Here is a 27,076-nt window from a genome sequence, read left to right as displayed (position 1 = left end):
AAAACTCTTAGGCAGAGAGTAACAGATGATTGCTGTAAGAGGCCATCAGAGTACAAAGAAAGATGCTTATCCAGAACTAAACAATGGTATATAATGAGGAACTTGAGTTTGAACTATCCCTAGCATTTATAACCAAGGTGTAAGTCTGTATAATTGAATAAAAATGGCCACAAATCCTCTGCTATTCCTTTCATGAAGAGGTCAATTCTCACTCCCTTCCCTTGGAATCTGGCTGCACTTGGTGAGTTGCTTGACCAATAATAGAATATGGTAGAATTGATGTTCTGGGACTTATGAGCTGAGCTTTCACAGATGAATGCTTTCAGCTATCACTCATATTGGAGTCCTCACTCCAGAAGCTCTGAGCTGCCATGGAAGAAATCTGACTGTCCTGAGACTGCCTTTTGGGATATGCCATGTGTAGGTGTTCCATTCCAGAGACCCAGTGGAGTTTAGCTCTCCACAACCCCAGCCAAGATGCTGGATGCATGAGTGAGGCCACCTTGGACCCTCCAGACTAGCCCTTCTACTAGATGAATACCAGCAAGTGACTTGAGTCAATGCCCCATGGAACAGAAGAACTACCCAGATGCACCTATCCTGAAGTACCTAAGAAATCATAAGACATGACAGACAGTTAACTGTTTTAAGCCAGTGAAGGTTGGGATTGTTTCTTACATAGAAATAAATCATTAGAACCGTCTAGACCATGAATCTGGAGGGATGTTGGTCTCCGGCATGTGGGGCTGCACAGCACTATTGCATTCATTTAGAGTAAATCAACTTCAGAAAGCTTCCTTTCCAACTCCAATTCCATTCCTTATTACCGGAGAAGAAGGAAAGGCTGTAGCACAATTTTTCTGGCTTTTGAAAACAGTGAACACTAGCCCTGCACTGCCGAGCTCCCATTAGGAAGAGTAATTTATGGTCCTTTTTTTTTCCTGTTGTTAAGCTTTGGGTTGGGTTTTTTATTTAACAGATTGGCTTCTATGGAGTCAGTTTCATATTTCCTTTCTGTGACTCATTTAATAAAAAACTAGGAAGGAGTACACAGAAATATTTTGCCTGGTTCACAATCATTCATTCACCGTGGCTTCCTGAGTCATCACTCATTTAACTTCACATACAAACATCATAAAACTTCTATTAGTCAGCACTCAGTGTGCCTGAGTGTAAGGAAAACGGCTCCTCACCCCTCCATCCACTCAAAAGAGCTACAAGTTCTTTTCCTTTTCACTTTCGCAGATTTTAGGTAATTTTCAACTTGTAGAGAAAAGCACACCCTTGAGAGCTAAGAGAGCGTCTAACTCATTTTCCACTCCTCTTGCTACAGCTGATGTAAAGGGAATAGAAACAACATCAAAAACAATAAAAATCAATCCCACCTTAGAACCACAAGGAGTGGTAATGTTATACCACCATGACAGCCCTGAGTTTCGAGAAGGTTTGATATTCACCCCAGCTAACATATGAGTGACAAGACTGGGTACTGAGCCCAGATCTCTCTGACTCTAATGTTCAGGCTGTTAGCCCTGCACTATTACACCTCTCAAAACCTGGAGGAAGACTGAACATCAGGATTCAAGGGGCATTTTTTTTTCACTAGCCTGTTGAAGAATGGTGTCTTCACACTGATTTGGACAAACCCCCTACTGCATGTTTCCTCTCTCCTCCATGTGCAGATGAGAGACAACCATGCTGTTCTTGCCCCATTGGTAGCGTTTAACTACACAGTATGATGAGTTTTGTCCTGTTCCCATGGGCCTCACACTCTTTCAACATCTCATCAGTATATCGTTGTATTAACTATCCTTTCACCACTTGCATGCTATAGAAGCAGTCTCCAAATGTTTGTGAATGAATACAGGAATCTATCAATAACCCACTGTTCCTTAGGGCAGTGGTTGGTGGGTAAGACATGGCTCGTGGACCATCATTCTGGAAAAGGGTATAGTTGACCCCTCTTCCATCCCTAGTACAGGGACACCCCAAACATTTGAAACTTCAATGCTCAAGAAATACTGACTCTACAAATGACCCAATTTGATTCCTTTTTATGGTTGATATTCCATTATATATGTACCACATCTTCTTTATCCATTCATCTGTCAATGGACATTTAGGTTGCTTCTATGACCTGGCTATTGTAAAGAGTGCTTCAGTGAACATTGGGGTACATGTGACTTTTTCAATTATGTTTTTCTCTGGTTATATGCCCAGTAGTGGGATTGCTGGGTCATATGGTAGTTCCATTTTTCATTTTTTAAGGAACCTCCAATACTGTTCTCCATAGTGGCTATATCAATCTACATTCCCACCAACAGTGCAAGAGGGTTCCCTTTTCTCCACACCCTCTCCAGCATTTATTGTTTGCAGATATTCTTTTCTTTTAATTATTTATTTATTTTTGGCTGCATTGGGTTTTCATTGCTGTGTGTGGGTTTTCCCTAATTTTGGCAAGCAGGGGCTACTCTTTGTTGCGGTGCACAGGCTTCTCATTGTGGTGACTTCTCTTGTTGCAGAGCACGGGCTCTAGGCATGCAGGCTTCAGTAGTTGTGGCACATGGGCTTAGTTGCTCCGCAGCATGTAGGATCTTCCTGGACTAGGGATGGAACCCAGGTCCCCTGCATTGGCAGGCAGATTCTTAACCACTGTGCCACCAGGGAAGTCCCTGTTTATAGATTTTCTGATGATGCCCATTCTAACCGGTGTGAGGTGATACCTCATTGTAGTTTTAATTTGTATGTCTCTAATAATTAGCAATATTGAGCAGCTTTTCATGTTCCTCTTGGCCATCTGTACCCAGCAATCTCACTACTGGGCATATACCCAGAGAAAACCATAATTCAAAAAGATGCATGCACCCTAATGTTCACTGCAGCACTATTTACCGTAGCCCGGTCATGGAAGCAACCTAAATGTCCATCGACAGAGGAATGGATAAAGAAGATGTGGTACATATATACAATGGAATATTAGCCATAAAAAGGAATGAAACTGGATCATCTGTAGAGATGTGGATGGACCTAGAGACTGTCATACAGAGTGAAGTAAGTCAGAAAGAGAAAAACAAATCTCGTATATTAATGCATATATGTGGAATCTAGAAAAATGGTACAGATAAACCAGTTTGCAAGGCAGAAATAGAGACACAGATGTAGAGAACAAACATGTGGACACCAAGGGGGAAAGCGGGGGCGGTGGGTGGATGAACTGGGAGGTTGGGATTGACATATATACACTAATATGTATAAAATAGATAACTAATGAAAACCTGCTGTATAGCACAGGGAACTCCACTTCACTGTACTAACACATTGTAAAACAACTATACCCCAATTTTAAAAAATTTTTAAAAGAAATACTGACTCAATTTTCAATTCACGTCAATGGCCAATGATTGATGCTAGACTTCTGCGCTAGACTTACATGATCCCACGAAGTTGACACAACGAGGACTTCTAAACACTGGTGTTCTTCTTCACCCACCTGCCTGTCTATACTCCCTCCTAAGTGACCTCATCCAATCCCATGACTTAAAACCCTGTATATAGGCTGAAAACTCTCAAACATATATTCTTAGCATAAGTGTCTTTTCTGGTTTCTTGACTCTTGCATCCAAGAGGTAACATGGGAGAATGTCCAAATGACTCACAATGAGAGTATAAAGGAAGGAGAGATTATTTCCAAATTAGAGGGGAGATGCAGATCAAAGATGGTTTCATAGAGGAGGACAGGATATTGAAGACAGGATTTCAAAAGTCAAGAACAGGGAGAAGTTGGTGCCCCAGGAGCAGAAAACCACAGGGCAAATTAGGCAAATTTAGTGGAAGTTTAGGGAACATGTGAGTGCAGTAAAGGAAGTATTGGGAAGTAGTGGGGTCAAAGGCCGGATAGGTGAACGAGGACAAAATGTTAGACAAAGGAGTTTAGAGTTTCTTCTGTGGTCAAGATCCAACCTAGACTCTTTAGCAAGAAAGGGTCCTTATCATAGCTGTGTGTAAGGAAGTTATGAAAGACGTCAGGAGATGGACGGAGTGAAGAAAAAGGTATCTTCGGATCAGCAAGTAGTCCTGGTGAGCGGGCAGTAGGACTACTGCAAAACAATGTAAGGGAAATCAATGAAGGAATGTTAACTGAAAGAAGGGGAGAGAAAAAGGAGTATGTAAGATGGTTTCTAGGTTTGAGTCTTGGTCCCTAGATGCATGGTGACTCCACTGTTCAATGATGGGTAGCAAAGTGTCCTTCAAAGGATAGTCCCTCCCAGAGATTGCATTTCATGATCCTCATTACTGTGTGTTGTTTCTTCATGAGGGAAGTTGCTGGTTATATTTTAATATGGGCTGTGGCGAAAACATATCGAGACAGAGCTTCTCAGTTACACACTCACACACGTAGTTATAAAATTATAGCATTATGTAATCGTATACGTTTCAAATATTGCTCCCAAGAGGACTGTGTGAGTCACTTTTGGAATCCAGAACAACCACCTGTGCATCCCTCCAGGATCAGGGCTAGGCCTACTCCATCAGTCCTACCCTGCTTTGGCCCTTATTTCTCTGGGTTTTGGCCAGTCATTCTGATACACAGTGACTGGTCTTCTAATCTGGAAGTTGCAGAATCCAGTGTTCCTGCTATCCCGGGAGGCCCTATCCTCCTTTCCTGGGCTTGGAGCATCACCCTACTGACCAGCACTGCATATCAAGAGGTGGGGCAGGTTTTTCTCAAAAGGTGTAGAAGGAAAAATTATCATAGATGTCCAAGGATTTTGAAGTTCTTCCTACCCTCCCTAAACTTAAAAAAGTTCAAAGATTTCTTGACCTGTCTAACTATGTAGAGAGGAACAGAAGAAAGTCAAGAACGTGGCCACACCTGTAGCTGCCACACGGGATGGTTGCTGGGGCAGAATCTTTTCAAAAGCCCAGGGGTTCTGTAGGAGATGATGTCTCCGGGTTATATTCAGTCAAGAAGACATCAAGGGGCTTCCCTGGTGGCGCAGTGGTTGAGAGTCCGCCTGCCGATGCAGGGGACACGGGTTCGTGCCCCGGTCCGGGAAGATCCCACAGGCCGCGGAGCGGCTGGGCCCGTGAGCCATGGCCGCTGAGCCTGCGCGTCCGGAGCCTGTGCTCTGCAATGGGAGAGGCCACAACAGTGAGAGGCCCTCGTACCGCAAAAAAAAAAAAAGAAAAAAAAAAAAAAAGAAGACATCAAGCCCTGTCGGCCTGTAGAGTTCTTGGCAGACAGGAAATGACCTCCAGGGAAAGCTTTATTGGCACCAGAAGCAATTTCCCTCCTTGGGGCCAGTGCTACCCAACAGACACACTCAAGTGTATTCCTGAATCCTTCGGTCTCTAGGGTGGTCCTCTGTCACCACACTACCCATTCCTCTCGTCAGAGATACCCAAGCATCACATGTTCTCAGGTGACATAGGGCAGACTGGAATCCATCCCCTCCAAAGACCCATGGTCTCAAATATTTCTCAATACAGAAGGCAAGGAATATGGAGCACTGGAGAGGAAATAAACTGGACTTCTGGACTTTCTTCTGTGACTCTCTACATAGATAGAGAGGTCATATAATTTCCCTATATTTATGACTAATAAATGGCAAAGCTGGGATTCAAGCCCTGGTCTGTTTGACTACCACACCAAATTGCCTCACAAATTATCTTTGTCTCTGTGTTCTGAGCACCTAGCTCCTACCCTAACACAACGTAGATACACAATAAAAATTTAACAGAAGAATGACAGTAAATCAAATATCCTTGCTTTATTGCTTAATGCAGTCCTGCTAAGCAAGTTGACAGCAAAACCAAGAATAAGATCAGTGAATGTTTTAAGTGATGCTCTGTCAACTGCTTCTGACTGTTTCAAAAAAAAGATCCCAGAGTATATGCAATAAAAATTTAAATACCATCATGAGGTGATGAAAGAGCACTGGATAATGAATCACAACTCTAAGGTTTCAAGTCAAGTCCTAATCTTTGAAGGAAACTCATGACTCCTCTGGGCTTCAAATTCCTCACCTGGATGATCATCACAGTCTCTACATGTTCTGGAGTTCTACAGACCTTAAATGATGAAGTCCTTGATTATCTGGAATTTTTGTGGCAACATACTGTGATGAGAAAGAGCAAATGTACAGACCCAAATACTCATATCCGGAATTTTGTTGAAACAGTCATGCATGCGAAGGGGTGCCTTGGGTCCTGTGGCTAATCCTCAAGTCTCACCACACTGTGGCCCCTCTAATCCAACTGCAGGGACGATGTTACACCCTCAGGGTGTTCAGAATGACAGCAAGTGAGTCTGCAAGGCACCCTCTCAAAGGAGTGGGACTACACTCACCACATGAGAGACATTTTGTGGCACTGCCCTGACACAAAGAGACACATGCATTCACATGCAATGTTGGGAATCAAGATAAAGGAGGAACAAGTTTTTTTTACCAACCCCAAGATACATGACTTAAAACATTATATCATGAAAATAGTTTTTTAACCTCTAAATATAAGCTAGGAATAACAGCTGTAGCAAATATCAGGAAATTCAATTAACTTGAACACTCTCCACTCAAATGTTCTAATTTATCAAGGTCTTTTTGGATTTTCTTAAATTGCTTTTTATAAGTAAACTTCATTTTCAGACTTGAGTGGCCCTCATGGTGCCATGTTTCAATTCTAGTTTCCCAGAAAGTCAATCAGTAGGAAGTGTATGCCTTAAACACAACAGGCTAATGGTATTATAATCATATACAAAAGACACTCAAAAACAATTACACAGCTAGTAATATCTTTAGTAACCCATTAGGGAGTCAAATGATAGTTTGTGTCTTTATTAAAATTTAAACAAAGGCTGTCTTTATATCATATCTATAATAGTGTGAATATCCATAACATGACCCGAAAGTTTAGTAAGAGAAGGCTTGGGAAATTACAGTACATCATACCCTGTGATATTATGTCACAGAGTAGTTACAAACACCATGAGAAATGGGAAAAGGTGTTTATGACACAAAGATAACTGAAAATAGCAGAATATAAAACCAATGACAGTTGGATTATTCTACAAATACCTCTGTAAAATACATATGCTCCATACGTAATATACATAAGGACCAGAAGGAAGCACAATGATATAAAATAATTGATACCCTAGGGTGGTATCATATTTCCTTGGTTAAAAAGGGCGCCTTCATTTGTGCTGTAATACTTTCTGTGCAGTACATTGTATATGGAGGGGAAAAATGGAAAACGAATCACCCACAAAGATTTAGATACCCTGAGAGCCTGCGGCTTGAGTTCAGAACGCTGGTTTAGGACAATCGATGAACATAGTTAAACTCAGTGTGGGCTTTGAAGCCTCACTGCCCTGTGCAGTTGGAAAGCCCAATGTCAAAACTAGACACAAGATGCCCACCAAATATCCCGTAATTAGCAAAAACTGTGCCATACTCCCCTTCTCGCCTAAAGATAACAAAAATAGCAAAGAAAACTATGATGCAAAAATTCTCTCTTGTTGGTTGAACTTCATTCTTTTTTCCTATGAAATTTTCCCAGAATAAGTGTGGGGTTACTTAAGGAGAGATGCCCTCTCTGCCGACTACATTCTGCACAGCAGCCACTGCCAACCTCCACGTTATTTTTGATAGATTTCTCAGGACCAGCAGAGGACTGCCGAACATCTAAAGGAGCAGCAGGTATGGAGCCAGGCCTTCAGGTCCTACCAAGCCTAACAAACTGTCCTAAGAGAAAAAAAAAAAAAATAGGAGGAAAGTGAAGAAAATGTACTCAGTGTTTGGTGTCTTTTCATTCATGTATGGGGCTTTATGAGTTGGGGTTTCTATTCACGGAGTTCCTTTCATTTCACAAGGTGAGATTCAGGAGACCCACGATATGGTTAAAGTCTTCTGCAGAGACCCCTCAGCTTCTGTCTGCCTCACGAGGAACCGTTGCTTTGATCCTCTGCAAACAGCTTTTCTCATTTCTATAGATAGGTGTTTGTTCCAGTGAGAGTGCCTGAACAAGGGCCCCCATGGACAGGCCCTGTTGTGGGGTCTTCCCTTTCTTTATAAAGCCTGTCTGGATAGGAAGATCACGGCCAATTAAAATGTTTTCAGGTTTAAAAAAAAGGATAGACTGGCTTGTGCCAGGAAAATCTGGGTTATCCTTCATTTGTTAATTATTTTATTTACTTCATCAAGAAATTAGCAATCTGCATTAAGAGGCTGCTAACTTGGCTTATTTCACCAGGAGGAGGCAGGTCTGTTTGGGGGACACTGACAGTTACCATGCAACCAGCCCAGTTTCTGCACAAAATCGTACCTTTTTCACTTTGCTCACATAGGAAAAAATACATACCAAGGATATCTGAGATTTAGCACTGGTTAAAAATAACCTAGCACTCTCTTCACTTCAAGTGACCAGGAGCCATGACTGTCAGAGTATTTATAATTGGCTCTGAAAAATATAGCCCATATGAGAGGAATTCTAAGTTATAGACCTCGGGGCTGAACAGGGGATTAGAGGCTATCTTCTCCCAGTGGCAACTAAATGAAAGGCTCTCCTTCTATGGAATTTCTGTCAGTTAACCTTCTCAATTCTGCTTATTACCTCTGCTAATGGGTGCTTTATTGTCTTATAACCTGCCCCACCTTTGAACAGCTCTAACTATTAACATGTCTTTTTACTTTTTTCTGCATTATTATAATTATTATTTTAGAAATTTATTTATTTTATTTTTGACTGCATTGGGTCTTTGTTGCTGCACGTGGGCTTTCACTAGTTGCGGTGAGCGGGGGCTACTCTTCGTTGCGGTGCGCGGGCTTCTCATTGAGGTGGCTTCTCTTGTTGTGGAGCCCAGGCTCTAGGCACACGGGCTTCAGTAGTTGTGGCACGTGGGCTCAGTTGTTGTGGCTTGCGGGCTCTAGAGCTCAGGCTCAGTAGTTGTGGCGCACGGGCTTAGTTGCTCTGCAGCATATGGAATCTTCCCGGACCAGGGCTTGAACCCCTGTCCCCTGCACTGGCAGGAGGATTCTTAACCACCGCACCACCAGGGAAGCCCTGCATTATTATTTTTATGACACAAGAAATGCAGACTCATGGATAAATATTAGAAAACATAGATAAATAAAAAGAAAGAAAAACACTATTATCATTTTAAACTAAGTCTTAAAGTTTTTATTGTGCATATATGCACATTTTCCTTTTGATGAAAATAGTATCATACTATAAAGACTGCTCTAGAAACTGGGACTTTTTTTGGATACAGAATGTATTATGAATATGAAGTCATGTCATCTTTTTAAGAAAGTTCTTTCACTTATCAGATTGAAGTCTGCCTCCTAAAATAAGTTCCACTCATTAGTCTAAGACGTCTTCTGGACCAGTACAGAGTTATCTTCTCCCTCTTCGACAAAACAAATTCCAAGACTTTGTGCAGAATCTCAAGAATTTTATTCAGAAATCCTGGCATAAGATCCTAAGCAAATAGTTTTACCATTTAGATTATTGGACATTTGTTTGTTTGACTGTGTGTGTTTATGTGTGTGTGTGTGTGTGTGTGTGTGTGTGTGTGTGTATTTTTTAAAGAATTAACCCAGCATTCCACAGGATAAGGCCACATCTTACTACATCTTAGTTAAAGAATTAAAGGGATGGGCTTCCCTGGTGGTGCAGTGGTTGAGAGTCCGCCTGCCGATGCAGGGGACACGGGTTCGTGCCCCGGTCTGGGGCACATGCCTGGAGCGGCTGGGCCCATGAGCCATGGCCGCTGAGCCTGCGCATCCGGAGCCTGTGCTCCGCAACGGGAGAGGCCACAGCAGTGAGAGGCCCGTGTACCGCAAAAAAAAAAAAAAAAAGAATTAAAGGGAAAAGGGGTTGTCAAACGTTTTTTTCTTTCAGTAAAAAAAAAAAAAAGAGAGAGAGAGAAAATGTTTCCTGTTTATTTCTGATCTGAAAGTAGCTTTCCTCTTCGGCAGAGGTGATCATACTAACCATACAAGACAAGGTAAAGCTGAAATGAGCTCTTTAAATGAAAGTTCTTCATAAAATCAGGCCAGGGGTTTATGATGGGGAGGGCAGTCTCTCAAACATTTACAAACAGACTCTGCGTTTCATCAGTTCCACAGGAATGTCCTAAACATATTAGACCCTCCACAGATAATGAGGTATAAAAAGCACTTCTTGACTTAATGAAATTAGGTGCTGGTTTAAAGATACAGAAGACACGCAAAAGGGGAATTCTTAAAAGAGAGTAATTTCCAAGGGGAACAGGGCGCGCTCAGATTTGTCTCTTGCAACCCCAGATGTTCTCAGAGAGAGCAAATGGGAGGCGTTCCTAAGACAAGGTGAAGGAAACGTGGCAGTGCCCTCGGCGTGCATGTACGCTAAGCCACCCCTGCATCTTGAGTGTCCTGGTGTCCTGGGGTTGGCCGTTCAGGTTTCACTGGATAACGTGTGGCTGTTCTGTTCAATGACCTGCACTTAGGCTCAAAAAATGCTTCAGACTCATGTGTAGGTTCGTCCTCACCTCCAACGATGAGTCCCATCCTGTTCCCTTTGCACTTCCCAGCACGGGAATTATACCAATGTAGGGATGCTCAATGTTAATCTTCAGAATGGTATAACAAGCGTGGAATCACCATGGATGAGGCTCATAAAGAACTGATCTTAGAGGCATATACACCTTTAACAAGGGTCAAAAAATTATCCACAACATACCTTATATCTCCCAAGCCACTGAGGGCACTGACAGTAGTAGGTTTCCACTCTAGCATCAGCCAGCCCAGGAAGCTGAGAATTTCACAGCAAGGTAAATCCAGTGAAATCAGCTATAGTAAACACCTCTGAAATATTCGCCCAATAAAACTGCAGAGCCCTGCATTTTAATCATTGTAACAGGTATTTCTGGCCCACAGTATTTGAGTAGATGAATCACCTTATTTCTTTATTCTTTAAAACAGGTTAAGCCTGGCTCCCAGCTTCCACTTACCAACACCAGTAAGATGTCCATCCATTATCAGTCCTTACTGAGGCTCCCTCACCCCATCTACTGGATCATAGAGAACCCAGAGATTTTCTTATATGACATCAAGAAAATAAGAAAGAAGTCTGGCTCAGGAAAACCACAAGTTGGTCCCTCTCAAGTGCTCACCCCACTGACCACAAGCTGGACCACTGGGGCTCTTTTCCTCTAATCCCCAAACCACAGTGCTTACTGCCCAGCCTTCAGAGACATTCATGCTGACACTCCTTAGGTCCTGCCATCCCTGGAGAGCTTGGGGGCTACAGTTAGGATCTTCTGTGTGCTCCAAAGCACCATCTCCCCATCCCAAAGATGAGGAGGCCATCTTCTCTCCTTCTGAGATAATTCAGCTGATCGTATAAAGTGAAACCAAATTCCATCTTAAACAGAGTATATTCCATGTGAAAGGCTGCCCTCTTACTTTTATATAAAACCAGAGCCTTCACACCAATTACCTGTAAAGAAGAAGTGCTATCACCTGTGGGAATAGACAGTATGAGGAACGTTAGGACAGCAGAGGCTAGAGGACACAGAGCATTTCTCCGGAGGCCTTTCCAACACTATAAATAACTGGGTGTGGTACTCTTTTAATGAGGTCCTGACTCAGAGATGGATAGACAGACGTGGCATTTCTAGACTCCTTCCTTTCATCCCCTCGCATGGGGACCTGCCATGTCACGGTCACCCAACTTCTTCAATGTCTCTCCAACAGGTTAATTCACGTCTGTTCCTGGTGCTGCATAAGCTCTCCTTATTTCTCACCTAGACAATTTCCAAGAGCTTCCAAACTATCCTTTCTGCTTCTAATCACCAACCCCAATACTACCAAATTCTTAGATAATTAATCTATCACCACAGTAAATTTCTTGAAAGCAAATGTTGGTTTTATCAATACTCCATTCACAAACTCTTAGAGACTAACTCCTCTGGCCAACTGAATTCTATGCAAATTTATGGGCTCTGTGTTTAAGAGTTTCTCTCTCTCTCTCTCTCTCTCTCTTCACTGTGAGTGTATGTATGCACATGTATATATTCGGTATTTGACATCTTGTTATACACACACTATATATAGCAAAGATGTTATGCAATAAAATCTGAAGGTTAAAAGTATTTACACAAGAAAAGATCTTTTCAAGGGCCAGGGGTGCTATGCAAACACTCACGATGTACCAGGTATGAATCCTGGCCACAAGTAGCTTGATGTCTACTGTGGTTGAGGAAACAGGCTGCTGTGACCCATCAACGGAGTAACTGGTTCACCTCAGCTTCTTAGCTTTTAATCGTCTGCATCTCAAATTCCATCTGTCTATTTAAAATGGGCCCTGACCCGCTGTCATACTCCATTGCTCTGCCAGGAGCCAGAGAGACACACGGCACTGGCTCACACAGGCTCTGTGGGCTGAGACAGCGAGTTGAGGAATGAAATGGAAGATAAAGCCCACTTTGGTGTCCACAGCTCCACACCTCAAATTACATGTAAAATTTTCTCAGAAGAAAGGTGCTCTCCTTTCTGTTTGAACTCATAAAAACTGTCTTTTAAAAGCATTTTTAATTACAAAAAATTGATTTGCCACTCAAAATGTGTGTTCGTTTTGGTTTCTCTTGCATTTCATGCTGTCTTCATATTGTCTCTGTCTCCCTCCACTTCTGTCCCCAGATGCATGTGCCTGTAGCAAATGTACTTAGAAACATATCCCCACTGACAGAGCCTGCATGAAAATTCACACCAAGTAGGTGGAGAGGGAAGAGGCAGCCCCTGTTGATCTTCTCTCCCCATCCGTGCCTCTTGTCCAATTCTGTTTCAACATCGTGTTTTTGGCTGGGAGGGGAGAGGCTTGCTCAGGGAGGAATTCTGACATTAATTTAAAGATTTTTTATTTCTTTTTTTAATTTTACAGAATTTTAACCAAACCATAAATAAATTAAAAGGCCACAGGTCCAACAAATCAGTGAATGCCAGGCATCTCATGAATACTTCTGCTATAAAATGATCAAAATAATAAAAAAGGCAGAGCAGCGGAGTCAAGACGGTGTACTAGGAGGACGCGAAATTCGCGTCTCCTCACAACGAGGGCACCTACCAGGCACCGGTGGGGGACCATGGACTCCTAAGGGGACGGGAGGAACCCCCAGCGACCCGGTAGGACGTGGGGCGTGGGGAGGGGGTTAAGGGGGAGGAGAAGTGGAGGCCGGGAGGCTGCTGGGGGAGGGGAAAGGATCCCCCACGGAAGGGGGAAATTGGGGAACCACTGGGAGGGCAGAGGATCAAAAGAGCGTGGCCAGGTTTCCTCTGCCCACTTGGGCCCCAGGAACCTGCTGAGATCCCGGGCCTGATCCTCTGCCCACTGAGGCCCCCTCCAGCCGTGCGGGTCCTGAGGGGGTGGGAGGGAGGGAAGGGGGAGCAAAAGTAAAGGCCAGACCTCCGGGACGGGACCCTGAGGGGTGGCTGGGGGAGGGGAGGAGTTCCTACACCCAGAGGGACCCACCCACGGTTAGGGGTCCAGCGGCAATGGGGGAGACCCTGGGGGAGATGGTGGGGGAGGGGCACGAAGGAACGGAAGGGAATGTGGCCACTGCCTTCCCTGTCCACTTAGGCACCGGGGAGCCTGCTGGGCTCCCAGGCCTAATCTTCTGCACCCCACCCTAAACCCCACCGCTGCCTAAATTCCACCCCCGCCTAAACTCTGCCCCCATACCCAAGGTTTGTTTGTTTGTTTCCTTTCTTTTCTTTTTTCCTCTTTTAGATGGGGGTTTGGTTTTACCTTGTTGATTCATTGTTGTCGATTCTTTTATATATTTTTTTCCTAATAAATCTTATTTTTCTAATTTTATTTTATTCTTTATACTTTGTTATTGTTCTCTCCTTTTGGCTTGTTCCCTCCCCCACCTTTTTTTTTTTTTCTGTTGTGGTTTTATTTTACCTTGTTGCAGTTGTTTCAATTACAGTTTTATTTTTCCTAATATATATTTTATCTTTCTAATTTTATTTTGATTTTTTTAATAAATTTATTATTTTATTTTATTTTATTTTTTATTTTTGGCTGTGTTGGGTCTTTGTTGCTGTGCGTGGGCTTTCTCTAGTTGCGCTGAGCCAGGGCTACTCTTTGTTGCAGTGTGCGGGCTACTCAGTGTTGTGGCTTCTCTTGCTGTGGAGCACGGGCTCTAGGTGTGCAGGCTTCAGTAGTTGTGGCACGTGGGCTCAGTAATTGTGGCTTGCGGGCTCTAGAGCTCAGGTTCAGTAGCTGTGGCACACAGGCTTAGTTGCTCCACGGCATGTGGGATCTTCCCAGGCCAGGGCTCGAACCCATGTCCCTTGCATTGGCAGGCAGATTCTTAACCACTGAGCCAACAGGGAAGCCTTTATTTTGATTTTTATTCTTTGATATTGTACTGCTCCTTTGTTTCTTTCCTGTTTTTACCATGCCACGAAGCTTGCAAGACCTTGTTTCCCAGGCTGGAGGTTGGGCCCAAGCTCCTGTGGTGGGAGCTCCGAGTCCAAACCGCTGGACTAACAGAGAACCTCAGATGCCAGGGAATATTGATCGGAATGAGGCCTCCCGGAGGTCCTCATCTCAGCACCAAGACCCAGCTCTATCCAACTGCCTGCAAACTCCAGTGCTGGACGTCTCAGGCCAAATAACCAGTAAGACAGGAATACAGCACCACCCATCAAAAAGAGGAAAAAAAAATGAAACAACAAAAAGATATGTTGCAGACGAAGGAGCAAGGTAAAAACCTACAAGACCAAATAAATGAAGATGAAATAGGCAACCTACCTGAAAAAGAATTCAGAGTAATGATAGTAAAGATGATCCAAAATCTCGGAAACATAATGGAGAAAATACAAGAATCACTTAACAAGGATCTAGAAGAACTAAAGAGCAAACAAACAGTGATGAACAACACAATTACTGAAATTAAAAATACTCTAGAAAGAATCAATAGCAGAATAACTGAGGCAGAAGAATGGATAAGTGAGCTGGAAGATAAAATGGTGGAAATAACTGCCAGAGAGCAGAATAAGGAAAAAAGAATGAAAAGAATTCAGGACAGTCTCAGAGACCTCTGGGACAACATTAAAGGCACCAACATTCGAATTATAGGGTCCCAGAAGAAGAAAACAAAAAGAAAGGGGCTGAGAAAATATTTGAAGAGATTATAGTCAAAAACTTCCCTAACATGGGAAAGGAAATAGTCAATCAAGTCCAGGAAGCACAGAGTACCATATAGGATAAACCCAAAGAGAAACACACCAAGACACATATTAATGAAACTATCAAAAATTAAATACAAAGAAAAAATATTAAAAGTATCAAGAGAAAAGCAACAAATAACATACAAGGGAATCCCCATAAGGCTAACAGCTGATTTTTCAGCAGAAACTCTGCAAGCCAGAAGGGAATGGCAGGACATATTTAAAGTAATGAAAGGGAAAAACCTACAACCAAGATTACTCTACCCAGCAAGGATCTCATTCAGATTAGATGGAGAAATTAAAACCTTTACAGATAAGCAAAAGTTAAGAGAATGCAGCACCACGAAACCAGCTTTACAACAAATGCTAAAGGAACTTCTTTAGGCAGGAAACACAAGAGAAGGAAAAGACCTATAAAAACAAACCCAGAACAATTAAGAAAATGGTAATAGGAAAATACATATTGATAATTACCTTAAATGTAAATGGATTAAATGCTCCAACCAAAAGATACAGACTGGATGAATGGATACAAAAACAAGACCCATACATATGCTGTCTACAAGAGACCCACTTCAGACCTAGGGGCACATACAGACTGAAAGTGAGGGGATGGTAAAACATATTCCATGCAAATGGAAATCAAAAGAAACCTGAAGTAGCAATCCTCATATCAGACAAAATAGACTTTACAACAAAGACTATTACAAGAGACAAAGAAGGACAGTACATAATGATCATGGGATCAATTCAAGAAGAAGACACAACAATTGTAAATATTTATGCACCCAACATAGGAGCACGTCAACACATAAAGCAAATGCTAACAGCCATAAAGGGGAAATCGACAGTAACACAATAATAGTAGGGGACTTTAACACCCCACTTTCACCAATGGACAGATCATCCAAAATGAAAATAAATAAGGAAACACAAGCTTTAAATGACACATCAAACAAGATGGGCTTAACTGATATTTATAGGACATTCCATCCAAAAACAACAGAATACACTTTCTTCTCAAGTGCTCATGGAACATTCTCCAGGATAGACCATATTTTGTGTCACGAATCAAACCTTGGTAAATTTAAGAAAACTGAAATCGTATCAAGTGTCTTTTTCGACCACAACGCTATGAGACTAGATATCAATTATAGGAAAAAAACTGTAAAAAATACAAACACACGGAAGCTAAACAATATGCTACTAAAAAACCAAGAGATCACTGAAGAAATCAAAGAGGAAATCAAAAAATACCTAAACAAATGACAATGAAAACACAACAACCCAAAACCTATGGGATGCAGCAAAAGCAGTTCTAAGAGGGAAGTATATAGCAATACAATCCTACCTCAAGAAACAGGAAAAATCTCAAATAAACAACCTAACCTTACACCAAAAGCAATTAGAGAAAGAACAAAAAAAACCCAAAGTTAGAAGAAGGAAAGAAATCATAAAGATCAGAAATAAATGAAAAAGAAATGAAGGAAACAGTAGCAAAGATCAATAAATCTAAAAGCTGGTTCTTTGAGAAGATAAACAAAATTGATAAACCATTAGCCAGACTCATCAAGAAAAAAAGGGAGAAGACTCAAATCAATAGAATTAGAAATGAAAAAGAAGTAACAATTGACACTGCAGAAATACAAAGGATCATGAGAGATTACTACAAGCAACTGTATGCCAATAAAATGGACAACCTGGAAGAAATGGACAAATCCTTAGAAAAGCACAACCTTCCAAGACCGAGTCAGGAAGAAATAGAAAATAGAAACAGACCAATCACAAGCACTGAAATTGAAACTGTGATTAAAAATCTTCCAACAAACAAAAGCCCAGGACCAGATGGCTTCGCAGGTGAATTTTATCAAACATTTAGAGAAGAGCTAACACCTATCCTTCTCAAACTCTTCCAAAATATAGCAGCGGGAGGAACACTCCCAAACTCATTCTACAAGGCCACCATCACCCTGATACCAAAACTAGACAAAGATGTCACAAAAAAAGAAAACTACATGCCAATATCTCTGATGAACATAGATGCAAAAATCCTCAACAAATACTAGCAAACAGAATCCAACAGCACATTAAAAGGATCATACACCATGATCAAGTGCAGTTTATCCCAAGAATGCAAGGATTCTTCAATATATGCAAATCAATCAATGTGATACATCATATTAACAGAATGAAGGATAAAAAACATATGATAATCTCAATAGATGCAGAAAAAGCTTTCGACAAAATTCAACACCCATTTATGATAAAAAAAACTCTCCAGAAAGTAGGCATAGAGGGAACCTACCTCAACATAATAAAGACCATATATGACAAACCCACAGACAACATCATTCTCAATGGTGAAAAACTGAAACCATTTCCTCTAAGATCAGGAACAAGACAAGGTTGCCCACTCCCACCACTATTATTCAACATAGGTTTGGAAGTTTTAGCCACAGCAATCAGAGAAGAAAAAGAAATAAAATGAATCCAAATCGGAAAAGAAGAAGTAAAACTGTCACTGTTTGCAGATGACATGATACTATACATAGAGAATCCTAAAGATGCTACCAGAAAACTACTAGAGCTAATCAATGAATTTGGTAGAGTAGCAGGATACAAAATTAATGCACAGAAATCTCTTGCATTCCTATAAACTAATGATGAAAAATCTGAAAGAGAAATTAAGGAAACACTCCCATTTACCATTGCAACAAAAAGAATAAAATACCTAGGAATAAACCTTCCTAAGGAGACAAAAGACCTGTATGCAGAAAACTATGAGACACTGATGAAAGAAATTAAAGATGATACAAACAGATGGAGAGATATACCATGTTCTTGGATTGGAAGAATCAACATTGTGAAAACGACTATACTACCCAAAGCAATCTACAGATTCAATGCAGTCCCTATCAAACTACCAATGGCATTTTTCACAGAACTAGAAGAAAAAATTGCACAATGTGTATGGAAACACAAAAGACCCCGAATAGCCAAAGCAATCTTGAGAAAGAAATACAGAGCTGGAGGAATCAGGTTCCTAGACTTCAGACTATACTACAAAGCTACAGTAATCAAGACAGTATGGTACTGGCACAAAAACAGAAACATAGATCAAGGCAACAGGATAGAAAGCCCAGAGATAAACCCACGCACATATGGTCACCTTATCTTTGATAAAGGAGGCAAGAATATACAATGGAGGAAAGACTGCCTCTTCAATAAGTGGTGCTGGGAAAACTGGACATCTATATGTAAAAGAATGAAATGAGAACACTTCCTAACACCATACACAAAAATAAACTCAAAATGGATTAAAGACCTACATGTAAGGCCAGAAACTATCAAACTCTTAGAGGAAAACATAAGCAGAACACTCTATGACATAAATCACAGCAAGATCCATTTTGACCCACCTCCTAGAGAAATGGAAATAAAAACAAAAATAAACAAATGGAACCTAATAAAACTTAAAAGCCTTTGCACAGCAAAGGAAACCATAAACAAGATGAAAAGACAACCCTCAGAATGGGAGAAAATATTTGCAAACGAAGCAACTGACAAAGGATTAATCTCCAAAATATACAAGCAGCTCATACAGCTCAATATCAAAAAAACAAACAATCCAATCCAAAAATGGGCAGAAGACCTAAATAGACATTTATCCAAAGAAGATATACAGATGGCCAACAAACACGTGAAAAGATGCTCAACATCACTTATCATTAGAGAAATTCAAATCAAAACTACAATGAGGTATCACCTTACACCAGTCAGAATGGCCATCATCAAAAAATCTACAAACAATAAATGCTGGAGAGGGTGTGGAGAAAAGGGAACCCTCTTGCACTGTTGGTGGGAATGTAAATTGATACAGCCACTATGGAGAACAGTATGGAGGTTCCTTAAAAAACTAAAAATAGGGCTTCCCTGGTGGCGCAGTGGTTGAGAGTCCACCTGCCAATAAAGGGGACATGGGTTCGTGCCCTGGTCCGGGAAGATCCCACATGCCACGGAGCAACTGGGCCCGTAAGCCACGGCCGCTGAGCCTGCACATCCGGAGCCTGTGCTCCGCAACGGGAGAGGCCACAACAGTGAGAGGTCCGCGTACTGCAATAAATAAATAAATAAATAAACAAACCAAAAATAGAACTACCATATGACCCAGCAATCCCACTACTGGGCATATACCCTGAGAAAACCATAATTCAAAAAGAGTCATGTACCACAATGTTCACTGCAGCTCTATTTACAATAGCCAGGACATGGAAGCAACCTAAGTGTCCATCAACAGATGAATGGATAAAGAAGATGTGGCACATATGTACAATGGAATATTACTTAGCCATACAAATTGAGTTATTTGTAGTGAGGTGGATGGACCTAGAGTCTGTCATACAGAGTGAAGTAAGTCAGAAAGAGAAAAACAAATACCGTATGTTAACACATATATATGGAATCAAAAAAAAAAAAAAAAGGTTCTGATGAACCTAGGGGCAGGACAGGAATAAAGACACAGACGTAGAGGATGGACTTGAGGACACGGGGAGGGGGAAGGGTAAGCTGGGATGAAGTGAGAGAGTAACTGACATACACACACTACCAAATGTAGAACAGATAGCTAGCGGGAAGCAGCTGCATAGCACAGGGAGATCAGCTCAGTGCTTTGTGACCACCTAGAGGGGTGGGATAAGGAGGGTGGGAGGGAGACGCAAGAGGGAGGGGATATGGGGATATATGTAAATGTATAGCTGATTCACTTTGTTATACAGCAGAAACTAACACACCATTGTAAAGCAAATATACTCCAATAAAGATGTTAAAGGAAAAAATAATAATAAAATAAAAATAAAATAAAAAAGGCAAACCCACTTCCTGAAGTAAGATGGGGTAGAGAGGGAAAAGGCAAGGGCGTGTTGTCAGATGATCAATGAGGCAATCTTCCCCACTCAAAACTCAACAGCTAAAATCTAATATGTTTTGTGGGAGAAGGTGCTGCAGATGAGGATTTTTAAATCCCAGGACAGAAGCAGGACGGCTCAAAGCATGCAAGGCCACCATGCACGTTTTTACTGTCAGTCCGATTCTCTAAGAGTGAAAGCTGCAACCTCGGGGAATGGAGCCGCGACCCGCACACTCACACCGGCTCACTGCAGGGATGCAAACCCCGTGCCTGCGGGCTTCACGGATCTGACAAATTAATTCTTTCCTCTGCCTTCTTCCTCCTTCCTCCCAAGTTGCAGCCAGTCTCAAGGGAGGAGGAGACTAAATGCTTCTGAGCTCCTGTACCCACTGCAGGCACTGGCCCAGGGTGCTTCCTGAATATGATGTTAATCCATCCTGGCAATAACTGGGAAGCAGGTGGTGTGGTCCCCGAGGTTCTGATGCAAAAACGGAGCTCGAGAGACTGATTCACTCCTGGGGCACCCAGAGAGTGAGGGGCAGGCCAGGACTTGAATGCATATCTTCGGTTGCGTTTCCCCCAAAGAGTCCCTGAGGCAAGCACTGGGAAGCGGGTCATTTTTTTTTTTTTTTTTTTTTCCTTTTTGCTGTATGCGGGCCTCTCACTGTTGTGGCCTCTCCCGTTGCGGAGCACAGGCTCCGGATGCGCAGGCCCAGCGGCCATGGCTCACGGGCCCAGCCGCTCCGCGGCATATGGGATCCTCCCAGACCGGGGCACGAACCCGTATCCCCTGCATCGGCAGGCGGACTCTCAACCACTGCGCCACCAGGGAGGCCCTGGGGTCATTTTATTTGGAAGGTGATTCCAGGAAGCAGGGGGGAGAGAGAGGAGAGGGTGAGACAGGAAAGGTCGAGGTGGCTGTTAAAGTGAGATGTAGCGAGTGGGTCCCTGCTGTGGGCGGCAGGCTCTCAAGCCACTTGGAAGCACGTGGGTGTGGGAACACGGAGGTTGGGAATATCTTCAGGGACCCCGATGGGTAGACACTGCCACTGAGGGTGCCACTCTCCCTGTGTGCAGGGGCACAGGTGATGCAGGTGGAAGTCCTGGCTCCGGACAATGTCAGCAAGCTGGAGGGTGACAGCCCCAGCTGCTGGCAAAGTAAGGTGGGACATCCAAGTCACCTGCCACCCGGCTCTGTCTCCAGTGGCACATGTAGCCCATCCCCTCTGCTACCCCCCCAAAGCCCCCTCATGTCACAAGCACACACAGCAGCTCTTCCTGCTTCACCTGGACTGTGTCCAACTCTCCTTCCCAGTTGGTCACTCGCCCAGTTCCAACCCTCGGCATGTCAGAAGGCCAAACTCTTATAAGGGAGTGGCTCTCCAAGAAGCATCCCACACCAGCAACATCGGCATCTCCTGGAAACTTGCTGGAAATGAAGACTCTCAGCCCACACCTGCATCAGCGGTCCTAGGAGAAAAGCCCTGGTGATTCTGACGCTTACGTTTGAGAACCACCAATGTTGGCCTCAGGTTACCCACGTGACCTTACACTCAAAGGTAGCAGCCTAGAAACTTTTCTGAAGATTTGAATTTTTTTAATAAAAAGAAAAAGAGAATTCATTTGACCATGAAAGAAAAATATGTACTCAACATATTGTGCTCCAAGAGAGGTTTTTAACCTGGGAGACCAAAGACCTCTCCCCTGGCACCAGAGGTTTCTAGATAGAATGGAGAGGATTCTTGAGCATATATGGGGAGACATTACATTTTTTAAAAGTTATTTATTTATTTTTGGCTGCACTGGGTCTTCGTTGCTGCACGCGGGCTTTCTCTAGTTGTGGCGAGCGGGGGCTACTCTGTTGCGGTGCACAGGCTTCTCATTGCGGTGGCTTCTCTTGTTGCAGAGCACGGGCTCTAGGCACGTGGGCTTCAGTAGTTGTGGCACATGGGCTTAGTTGCTCTGCGGCATGTGGGATCTTCCTGGACCAGGGATTGAACCCATGTTCCCTGCATTGGCAAACGGCTTCTTAACCACTGCACCACCAGGGAAGTCCTGAGAAATTACATCTTTATGTTCACTGAATTCTACCACAATTTAACATTTTGTTCAATATTTCCTTGCTTTCAACCGTGAATGTCAGTTGATAAACCAGAGTAGCATTGGTGGTTCCTGTGACTCTGTCACCAAAAACATCAAGCTACGTGCAGACCCCATCAGAGTTGTAAGTATCTCGACTATTCTGCTTATCACTACTTCAGTCTTGTCATTTAATGTGTTAATAAAAAAAAGCTCAAGGAAAACAATTTCTCCCCTCACAGTACTTCTGACACTAACATGCAGGGGTTTTCTTCTAACAACCGCCATTCTCCCGACCTCAGCTGTAGGGGGTGTCTTACAGTTTAATTCAATTCTGACACTAACTACCCAGAATCAGCAAAGACCCCACAGTTAGGGAACCAGCCCCACAAGGATGTCCCCACTCCCATGGTCATCACACCACCTGTACTTCTGACCAACCAGATGTAGATCTGAGGTTCCCACAGCCCTTCCCAGGTTCCTTAACTTGCGGAAATGGCTCACAGATCTCAGGGAGATGCTTACATTTGCTGGTTTATTATAAAGAATATGATAAAGGATACAGATGAACAGCTAGATGAAGAGGTACATAGGGCAAGGTCTGGAAGGGCCCCATGCTCAGGATCTTCTGTCCTTGTGGAGTTGGGGTGCATCACCCCCACACATGTGGATGTGTTCACCAGCCCAGAAAGTCTCTGAACCCCACAGTTTAGGGATTTTTTTTTATGGAGGTTTCACCATGTAGGCATGATCCATCATTAACTCAATCTCCAGTCTCCCTTCCTGGAGGATGGAGGATGGATCTGAAAGTCCCAAGCTTCTAATCATGTCTTTGTCTTTCTGGTGACCAGCCTCCATCCTGAAGCCATCTGGGAGCCTGCCCAGAGTCACCTCATTAGAACAAAATATGCTCCTATCACCCCAGAAATCCAAGGAATTCAGGAGCTCCATGTCAGGAACTGGGGTCAAAAACCCAATATTAGAACAAAAGATGCTCCCAGCATCCCTGTCACTCAGGAAGTAACAAGGGTTTTGGAAGCTCTGTGCCAGAAACTGGGGGCAGAGACCAAACATATGTTTTTTTATTCTACCGCAGATGCACACGTATTAAGAAAGAGAGAGGAGAGGGGAGGGGAGGCGGGAAGAGGGAAGGAAATACGGCAGCCCAGAGGCAGATTGCACCAAGCTGTCTTTTTAAAAGAGTCAGAGAAGGAGAAAAAGGAGGAGGAGGAGAAAAAAGACTCAGCTTAAAGCAAGGAAATATTGAACGTGGACACATTTACCTCAAGGCAACGTTCATGTATCAAGGGCCCGCACTGTTCTAGGCAGGATGCTAAGCACTAGGGTAAAAATCGTCCTTTTCTCGGGAAGCTCACTTTAAAATCAACTAATCATAACAAAATTTTTTATCAAGCAAATGTCAATCAACCATCTACATGCAAGCACTACCAACGGTTATTAAATTAAAGGTGGGGTCCCAGGACTCAAAGAACTTTCTGAAATGGTCAATCAGACAAGGTATGAAGCAATTCAAAATTACAGGAGGTGTCCTGTAAGAAGTTCCCAGTGAGTGTCCTGACGAGCTGTTACGGGGCTCTGGGGAGGGAGGGGTCCCTGAGGGCTGGAGGCAACCAGAGGGCGGCCTGGGCACAGGCAACTTGAGCGTTCTCTGTTCGGGGAACTCAAAGGTCAGAGGGAGTTAGTTGGACATCAAGTTTGGAGAAAGGTGATTACACTAGACCTTACCACCCTTCAGGGTGGCTGAAACAGAGGGTTTATGTAGGGGTCTGGGAGAGCTCAGAGAGCATAGAAGTTTAAAGTAGAACCAAATTTGATAAGGTTTCAAATGCCAGGCTAAGTCTAAAATTCTATCAGCCATCCAGATCTGTAAGTAGCAGGTGCTCCTTTTCACAAGATGCCATCAACACAGAATCAAAAACCGATAAAGGCATTCTCAATCCCCATGCTCTGTGAATATTTAACGCATTTTTTAAAGTACTACCAAAGGCAGTGACCATCAGTCTTATTTTCTTTATTCTTTCCTCCTTCCCCCCATTTATCCAACTACCTGAAAAAATTAGGCTGTCAGGGTGACCCTCTATTAGACGGAAGGGCAATTCCCTGGCAGTCATAAGCTTAGGATGCCCCCTAGTGGTCTCACGAAATATATTCACTTAAGAATCTTTTAAAAGGGATTTTCAGTGTGGGCTGCACAGAGGAATTAGCTAGGGGGCCTCAAAATCTCCTGCTGCTGGGGCCCACCCTTAGAGACTAAGATTTAAACCATCTGCACCATGGACTGGGCCTCAGAATTTTTTTTTTTTCAAATTTACTTTTATTTAAAATGAGGCCATATTTTCCTCCTACAAAAAGAGAGTTCAACTAGAACTGTCAATTTTCTCATCTTTAAACAAGATCACTGAATCAGCTGACTGTATTCATTCAGAACTCAATTTCCTTATCTTATGATCACTAAGGTTCTCCCTAAAACTAATATACTAAGGTTCTAAGGAAAGGAAAATATATTACTAACGACATGTTTTGATTTTTATTTCTTAGAGTTCAAATGTCCACCATTCACCTTGGTCTAAGCTTAAGGAACCATTCAAGGGGATACAATGCAGATGGGAGGAGAAAACAGAACCCTCACACAAGCTGTGCCGTGTTGCAATGAGGCTTCCATTTGAAAAATAATCTTCTCTATAGCTTTAAAGTGGTAACTTTGTACCTGCACTGCTTCTTGTTTCAAACGGATTTTCTCTGGCTCTTCCTGAACACGTTCTGAGGAATCATCAGCCTCTTCGACTTCTGAGGAGGAAGGACTCTCTACAGTCCCAGTCACAGGAAATTCTGATGGACCTGAGTGTCTCTGTTAACATAGTTAAGTGTCTCTCTCTCACAACTAGCCCACTTCGCTCCGCGTTCCTTAGCACACCTGACGCACTTACACAGCACTTATGAGCTTTACACAACTGGAAGGTCACATCTTTATTTCTTATTGCAGGAACACGACTTCTGTAAACTCTTTTTCTGTCACAACCTGAATGGGATGCAAAGAATAATCTGACTTCTCTTCACCAGGGGATGAGTTGAACTGTCCTTGCAGAAGAGATAACAGAGGGTGTGAACCCCAGATCCTGTCTCGACAAGCCATGGCTGGAAGAAGCTCTGGATACAGATCAGGGGCAGCGGGAGCTGAGGAGTGGCGCCCAGTGCACCCCGCGGAGGCGGTCGGCCTTAAGTCCAGCAGGCCCTCCTGTAGGGAAGCGCGCACGGAGGGCAGAGGCACCGAGTCCTGCAGCGCGCACAGGTCCTCAGAGCGCGGAAAGATGTCGGCCTGCCGCGCTGTCCCGGCGCAGCTTCACCGAGTCATCATGGCCCGAGCGCGGCCTCGGGGACGCTGGCTGCGGACACGATGCCCACACCCGCCTGGGGGCCCGGCTCGCCTCCCGGCCCCTCGGGCGCCCACCGCCCGGCGGCTGCGGCCCCGCAGCGTGCGCAGGACCGGCGTCGCAGCCAGAAGACATAGGGCCACGGGCCCAAGCTACGCCAATCCCGCCATGCCGCGCTCCGGAGACCCCCGGCCTCAGAATTTTTAAACATTGCCCATATTTATAAGAATTCTTGAAATCAGGTCAAATTATCCCTTCAACTCTGTTGTCCTTTTCTCAAAGTTATTTGTCTGTCCCAGGTCTTTTGCATTTCTGTATGAATTTTAAAATCAGCTTATCAGTTTTTACTCCTAAAAATGCCTGCTGGGATTTTGATCGGTATTGCATTGAATCTGTACATCCGTTTGGGGAGAATGAACACCTTAACACCCTTGAGCCTTGTGACCCACGAACACGCGCCTGGCTCCTTTAATTTCTCTCGGCACTGCTTTTTAATTTTCGGCATACAGATCCTGGAAAACTGGATCCCTCACACACACACAGCTGATGCAAGTGTAAAAGGTTACAACCACTTTGGAAAAGTTTGGCAATCTCCTAAAAAATTAAACCTAAATCTTGCATATGACCCAGCCATTCTGCTGCCAGGCATTTCCCAGAAGAAATGAAAGCCTGTGTCCCATCAAGACTTGTACAGGAATGTTCCAGCACCTTCATCTGTAAGTGCTCTACTGCTCTTATTGCTTTTCCTCCCATTCACTGCCACCTCCCAAATAAACCACTCTCGTGAAAACTCTTGAATTGAGGTCCGCTTGTGGGATCCTAATTTAATAGAAGCTGCAAGCTAAAATAATAATGAGGTAGAAAAATCGTCATCAGTTATTTAGCCAAAAGAGCTTCTCTTGTTTTGTTTTGTTTTTCTGAATATAACTTAATATATACCAGGATGAATGGTGACACCTTAAAGGAGGGGGTCCTTCCTGGGACCAAGCCACAGAAGGGAAGGCAAAAGCAGTCTTTCTTCCTAAAGAAGGAAAAGTCCTTATGATTCAGGAAGACAAGGGAGAAATGAGAGCAAAGGAAGGATGGGGAGAAAAGAGCAAGCAAGGTGGAGGTGGCTGGGACCAGGTGAGGGGGCATCTGGCAAAGGAAAATGGTAAAGTTTACGACTCCATGGCAACGTGATTTCTATCGATGTCCTCCTGTGAACTCCCCTAAAGTGACCCACAAGTGCACAGTGATCACCAGTGCTTTGAGCGGGCTGGCTTCTGGTAAAACACAAAGAAGGTACTGAGGTTCATACATCACGGGACAGAACAGAACCAGGAGGAAGGGAAGCCAGAGCCCAGAGGCTGAGAAGACTCCAGAAACTGAAGCCCCCAGAAATTCTCAGTCCAATAGATTTGGTCTTGGATATCAACCAACTCTGGCATTGATGGTCAAGCTAGTTTACCTGGCTCTCTGGAAAGCAGGGTAGAAGA

At 43.3% G+C, this 27,076-nt stretch overlaps 2 long non-coding RNA genes across 3 annotated transcripts in view; both read right to left on the bottom strand.

The window, feature by feature from the left end:
* The window catches only part of LOC309817396, a 200,587-nt gene that overhangs the window by 128,802 nt on the left and 44,709 nt on the right, over positions 1 to 27,076 (bottom strand). The gene's annotated exons all lie outside the window — the stretch shown is intronic.
* Positions 24,552 to 25,759, bottom strand: LOC309817251. Its single transcript, XR_014296104.1, has 3 exons — positions 25,155 to 25,759; positions 24,935 to 25,073; positions 24,552 to 24,610 (listed from the first exon to the last, which is right to left on the bottom strand). It is a non-coding gene; the product is annotated as an uncharacterized lncRNA (long non-coding RNA).

Source organism: Mesoplodon mirus (assembly GCF_964341445.2).
Source record: "Mesoplodon mirus genome assembly, chromosome: 15".
Classification (NCBI taxonomy): Eukaryota; Metazoa; Chordata; class Mammalia; order Artiodactyla; family Ziphiidae; genus Mesoplodon; species Mesoplodon mirus.
The sequence above is the reverse complement of the archived record's forward strand: the minus strand, read 5'-3'. Positions and strand labels throughout refer to the sequence as shown.